The following is a 6,000-nucleotide window of genomic DNA, read 5'->3' on the forward strand; positions in this document are numbered from 1 at the left end:
TGTTTTTACTTTCAATGTTTAAATATCTATAGATCAACTTCAGATCTATCCGTTGACATTAGTTTTAAAATTTCTGTTTGTTGTGAATTGTGGATTATATTTATATAGCGCTTTTCTCTAGTGACTCAAAGCGCTTTTACATAGTGAAACCCAATATCTACGTTACATTTAAAACCAGTGTCCGCCCTGAGATCGGTATGTCGTGAGTTCAAACCCCGGCCGAGTCATACCAAAGACTATAAAAATGGGACCCATTACCTCCCTGCTTGACACTCAGCATCAAGGGTTGGAATTGGGGGTTAAATCACCAAAAATGATTCCCGGGCGCGGCCACCGCTGCTGCTCACTGCTCCCCTCACCTCCCAGAGGGTGGAATAAGGGGATGGGTCAAATGCAGAGAATAATTTCACCACACCTGGCGTGTGTGTGACTATCAGTGGTACTTTAACTTTAACTTTTTGCCAGTAAATGAGTGTGGAGTAAAAACTGTTTTCACTGCATCGCCATCTGCTGGCCCTGCTGGGTCACGGCTCCACTCGGCCCCAATACGGGGAAAAAGTGGCAATACATTACTGGAGCCCTGCACCAAAAATTGAAAGTCTTCTTTGCTGGCGCCTGTGCCAACCTCCCACAAAGTTGAAACTAAATTAGTCGCATAGTTTGTGCGTAATCCTAACTAAGTAAGCGAGCGTGACAGGCACCATGAAAGACCGGGGGGGGCTGTGTCGTATCTCCACACCCACTCACTACCACGAGGCGATGAGTCGAGGTCGACTGTTTACTGCAGAGCGGGTCCTCGCACACAAAAGCGGAGATATAATCCAAGTTGGCAGTCGCCGCGCTATCGTAAGAAGCACTGCGTGGAGCGACGCTCCATACGGGCTGGATTAAAATCCGCCAGCGGGCTTTTTTTTTTGACCCGAGAAACGCAAGACTGACACAACTCTCGAATACGGAAACTACACTACCGTTCAAAAGTTTGGGGTCACCCAAACAATTTTGTGGAATAGCCTTCATTTCTAAGAACAATCAATCAATCAATGTTTATTTATATAGCCCTAAATCACAAGTGTCTCAAAGGGCTGTACAAGCCACAACGACATCCTCGGTACAGAGCCCACATACGGGCAAGGAAAAACTCACCCCAGTGGGACGTCGGTGAATGACTATGAGAAACCTTGGAGAGGACCGCATATGTGGGTAACCCCCCCCCCCCCCTCTAGGGGAGACCGAAAGCAATGGATGTCGAGTGGGTCTGACATAATATTGTGAAAGTCCAGTCCACAGTGGATCCAACACATCAGCGGGAGTCCAGTACAAGAACAAGAACAAGAATAGACTGTTGAGTTTCGGATGAAAGTTCTCTTTCTCTGGCCATTTTGAGCGTTTAATTGACCCCACAAATGTGATGCTCCAGAAACTCAATCTGCTCAAAGGAAGGTCACTTTTGTAGCTTCTGTAACGAGCTAAACTGTTTTCAGATGTGTGAACATGATTGCACAAGGGTTTTCTAATCCTCAATTAGCCTTCTGAGCCAATGAGCAAACACATTGTACCATTAGAACACTGGAGTGATAGTTGCTGGAAATGGGCCTCTATACGCCTATGTAGATATTGCACCAAAAACCAGACATTTGCAGCTAGAATAGTCATTTCCCACATTAGCAATGTATAGAGTGTATTTCTTTAAAGTTAAGACTAGTTTAAAGTTATCTTCATTGAAAAGTACAGTGCTTTTCCTTCAAAAATAAGGACATTTCAATGTGACCCCAAACTTTTGAACGGTAGTGTATGTAATAAAACCTTAGCGTAGTCACACACTTTTAAGTCACCTGGTGTGCAACATTCTGTCCAACCGTCAGCCCGAGAAAAAAATTCTATGAATGATTGTCATTTGTCGAAAAAAAAAAAAGCTTCAGCAGGAGGGCGGTGATTCAGCAATCACCCCTTAGGGCTCACCCATGACCAGCCTGCCTGCAGGCAGCTCTTGGTGGACCTCTGGGACTAACAAAGAAACATTCACTTTGGCTCGTTATATTTTTAGTTGCCCAGAGTTTCTTACAATTGGTGTGCTTGTTACCAGTGCATCTTGGGAGTATCCGCAGCGCTTCACTTTTTCCACATTTTGTTATGTTACAGCCTTATTCCAAAATGGACTAAATGATTACTTGTTTTCAAAATGTATAAATAATAATAATTCTCAAAAAATGTGCTGTACATAAGTTAAAGTTAAAGTCACACACACCTATGGTGAAATTACCCTCTGAATTTGACCCATCCCAGGGTTTCCCACACATTCATTTATTTGTGGCGGCCCGCCACGAAAGAATTACTTCCGCCACAAATTAAACATTTTTTTGTCCTGTCCAGCTTCTCAGGCAAATCATATAGTTGATGTAGATGCCCATATAGGCTGTTCAAATTTACTTTACAAAAGAGAAGTGTAGGATACTTCTCTTGTTACCTTATTTGTATTTGACCACTACTGTTTTCTGTTTATTTTTTACTGACTGTGGCAGGACACCTCTGCCTCTGTTTCACTTTATGTTGCTGGTAAATAATATGGTTGTTGTAGTAGTAGGCTAAAGTTAAATTATTTAGTATGCACTAATTAAAGGGGCAGAGCTTTAAGAGACATTTTAGCTTTTATATTTTATAAGATATACTTTTTGTAAGAACCACAATTAATAAATATATTTCAGTGAATAACTTATTGTTCAAGTCTGTATATAAATATGTACATAAAGTGTTGTAATTATATTGTAAAATGGTTGGATGGATGGATGGATGGATGGATGGATGGATGTTTAAAACAAAACTGTTATTATTAATTAGTAAGTAAACATTTGTTGAGCCTTTTTAGAGAAAATCATATCATTGTAGTAAATTATGCAAATTACTCGATGATGTCATGGTGACCACGCCCATAGCCACGCCCCCACCGCCACAGGTATCTTGGCAGTTTATGGGAAACACTGCCTCCCCTTGTTCCACCCCCTGGGAGGTGAGGGGAGCAGTGAGCAGCAGTGTTGGTCACGCCCGGGAATCATTTGATAAAATTGTGTGTAATATTAGTGGGCTTGTTGCAGGGGGGGGGTGCGAAGGTGGTGCATATTAAGGTTGTTGCGTGTACACCAGCTTTCACCATGGAGACACTCATTTACTGGCAAAAAGTTAAAGTTAAAACCTCTTAAGGCCCAAGCTGTTTATTTACATGCTTTTTTTTTATTTCTCTTTGCTATTTGGACTTATTGGACCCTAATTAGAAGAAAAACTAAGAATCATCTTTTGATATAATGTACTTAGTCCATAAGTACACAAACGTGTACTTCATGTTTAGTGACATGCTAATTCTTATTTTTACACAAATTCCATTGTATGTTATACTCTTCTGACACCACCAGATGGCAGTATAAGTGTCCACATAAGCGGCCATAAGACCCCAATTCAGTAGTGTACACAATTTTGAAAATAAGAGCTAAAAGGTGCTGTCCACGCATGTGGCCACTAAGCCTTTAGAGGTTTTAAAGTACCACTGATACCAGGTGTGGTGGAATTACCCTCTGCATTTGACCCATGCCCTTGGATCCACCCCCTGGTGGAGGCGAGGGGAGCAGTGATCATTTTGGTGATTTAACCCCCAATTCTAACCCTTGATGCTGAGTGCCAAGCAGGGAGGTAATGGGTCTCATTTTTATATTCTTTGGTATGACTCGGCCGGGGTTTGAACTCACGACCTACCGATCTCAGGGCGGACACTCTAACCCCAAAGCCACTGAGCAGGCTTTTATAAGTTTCCACATCCTTTGCTCAATACTTTGTTGATGAAAACCAATGCTCCTCATCCAACCTGATGGAGCTTGAGAGGTTCTTCAAAGAGAAATGGGCGAAACTGCCCAATAGATAGGTGTGCCAAGCTTGTGGCATCGGATTCAAAAAAAAGACTTGAGGCTGTAATTGCTGCCAAAAGTGCATCAACGAAGTATTGAGCAAAGGCTGTGAATACTTACTCTATGTACATGTGATTGATTTTTTTTAGTTGAAACATATTCCCAAAACAGAAATGAAAAAAAAACTTTTCACATTGTCATTTTGGGGTATTGTGTGTAGAATTTTGAGGACAAAAATGCATCCCATTTTGGAATAAGGCTGTAACGTAACAAAATGCGGAAAGCGAATATTTTCCGAATGCACTGTACTGTTATTAATTTGTAGCGTGGAGTATTAAACACATGTTTAATCAAGTGAAATTACCCAGAGAACAATGGTAGGTATGAAAAACACGAACCCATTTATTGGTGATTGTCTGGAATGGACTTAGGCGGTCTTTAAGTTGAAGTCGAGTGGTAACTGTTTTTTTTTTTTTTTACAACACTTAATGGCCACAATAATTCATTAAGTTAAGTTAACGGCTCAGTAAGTTGAATGATGCGGACACGTTCGTTACTGGACAAATAACATGCAAATATAATTATTTGATACTTTTTTATATTAACAGAAGCCTACTTTTAGACTGCAATATTGTTCAATTAGGTACACTTATTATGAATGTCTAGCTTGTGTGCAACCGTGTGCTTAGCTGTTGTGTAGCTGCTAGCTCCACGTAGCCTATAGGCTACCATGTTTACCTTTGGTAAATGACTTCACAAAAACACAAGAAAAGACAATCTTATGTGCTTATTTAGATGTTAACCGGCTGTCACGAGTAAACACGAGTAAAACCCATAAAAATTCGATTTTTTTGCAGATATTAGACCGATATCAATATTAATATCAATTGGGACACCACTTCTATATACTATGATGTAACATTTAATGTTCAAGAAAAATATTGTTGATGTAATGTATATTTAGATGCTATTTACTCTTAATTAAAATACACCATCAAGCCTGAAAGTACTAGTCATTCTGACAAAAAAAAGTTTTAGTTCAAATGTAAATAAAGGCTGAGAAATAGTTTTTTTTTCCACTATTATCTTCTGGGAGGCGCCTGTGTCATTTCCAATCAAGAACAAAAACTTGCTGGTAAAACCAAAGTGCAAAAATAAAAGAAATGTGCCCAAGGTATGAATAATTCCGGGCTTGGTCGTATGTATCACGATATGGCAATCAGTGAAAGTCATTTGTTTGCATCCTATCAGCGTGGTTATGAAACACCACTTTGGCTGAATTTTTTGATCATGAAACCTGAGGGAACGCGTGTTTAAAATGTAGATTTGAATACAAAGTTAATTAAACTTAACTACCAAAGGCTGTTTGGAAACAGAGAGAGACACAAAATTCACACTCACTCAAGTCAATGAAGGAAGAAATCGTCTGATCCTGGAAACTTTGTGGTTTCTCTCTCTTGGACCAGTTGCATGTTCACGCCTCTTTTAAATACATTGGGAGACGCTTAGGACACGCCTTCTCTCTGCACACACACACACGTCTGAAAAAGAAAAAAACATTATTTTTCCCCTCACAAATGTCAATGCCATGAAACACTGTTTAAAAGTGAAGGTATTGCAGATTATCACGTTTCCTTATTATTGTGTACTAAGAAAAAACTGCAAGTTTTGAAAGCAAAAGTAAAAAAACATTTGAATAAATCGAGAAGAAGATTTGGATGATTTACCTCAGAGTGTCTTTGTAAGGGAAAATGATGAAGAAGAGAGGAATCTACTATACATTCCAACGCACTGTAACACACAGTAGATGACTGAGTCCTCTGATATCCACACAGACTGGTTGAGTCGGTTCTTGCGAGTGTAGTGTTTGGGCTGTGGAGGTTAAAACACTCTCCATGGACACCATTACATATTTCATAAAGAAACCATAAAGTCCTCAAAGAAGTTCACATTTAAGAAGATGAAGTCATTGGCGCCAAACTGGGTCAATGTTGTTCACGGGCGTGGCTTGGTGATGAAACGGTTGCTCACTCGCCTTTAGGAACTGTGTTGCAATCAAAGTCGATAACATTAATAAACAAGAAATAGCAGCTTGAGTCAGACGACACTC

General features: G+C 40.0%; 1 protein-coding gene across 2 annotated transcripts in view; it reads right to left on the reverse strand.

The window, feature by feature from the left end:
- Positions 1 to 5,392, reverse strand: part of LOC133644759 (protein-glutamine gamma-glutamyltransferase K-like) — a 73,726-nt gene extending 68,334 nt beyond the window's left edge. For both annotated transcript variants that reach the window (XR_009824822.1, XM_062039483.1), the window contains exon 1: positions 5,292 to 5,392. The gene's annotated coding sequence lies outside the window, so the exon portion shown is untranslated. The remainder of the gene's footprint in view (positions 1 to 5,291) is intronic.
- Between the last annotated feature and the right edge of the window lie 608 nt (positions 5,393 to 6,000).

This window comes from Entelurus aequoreus, linkage group LG27 (assembly GCF_033978785.1).
Source record: "Entelurus aequoreus isolate RoL-2023_Sb linkage group LG27, RoL_Eaeq_v1.1, whole genome shotgun sequence".
Taxonomy (NCBI): Eukaryota; Metazoa; Chordata; class Actinopteri; order Syngnathiformes; family Syngnathidae; genus Entelurus; species Entelurus aequoreus.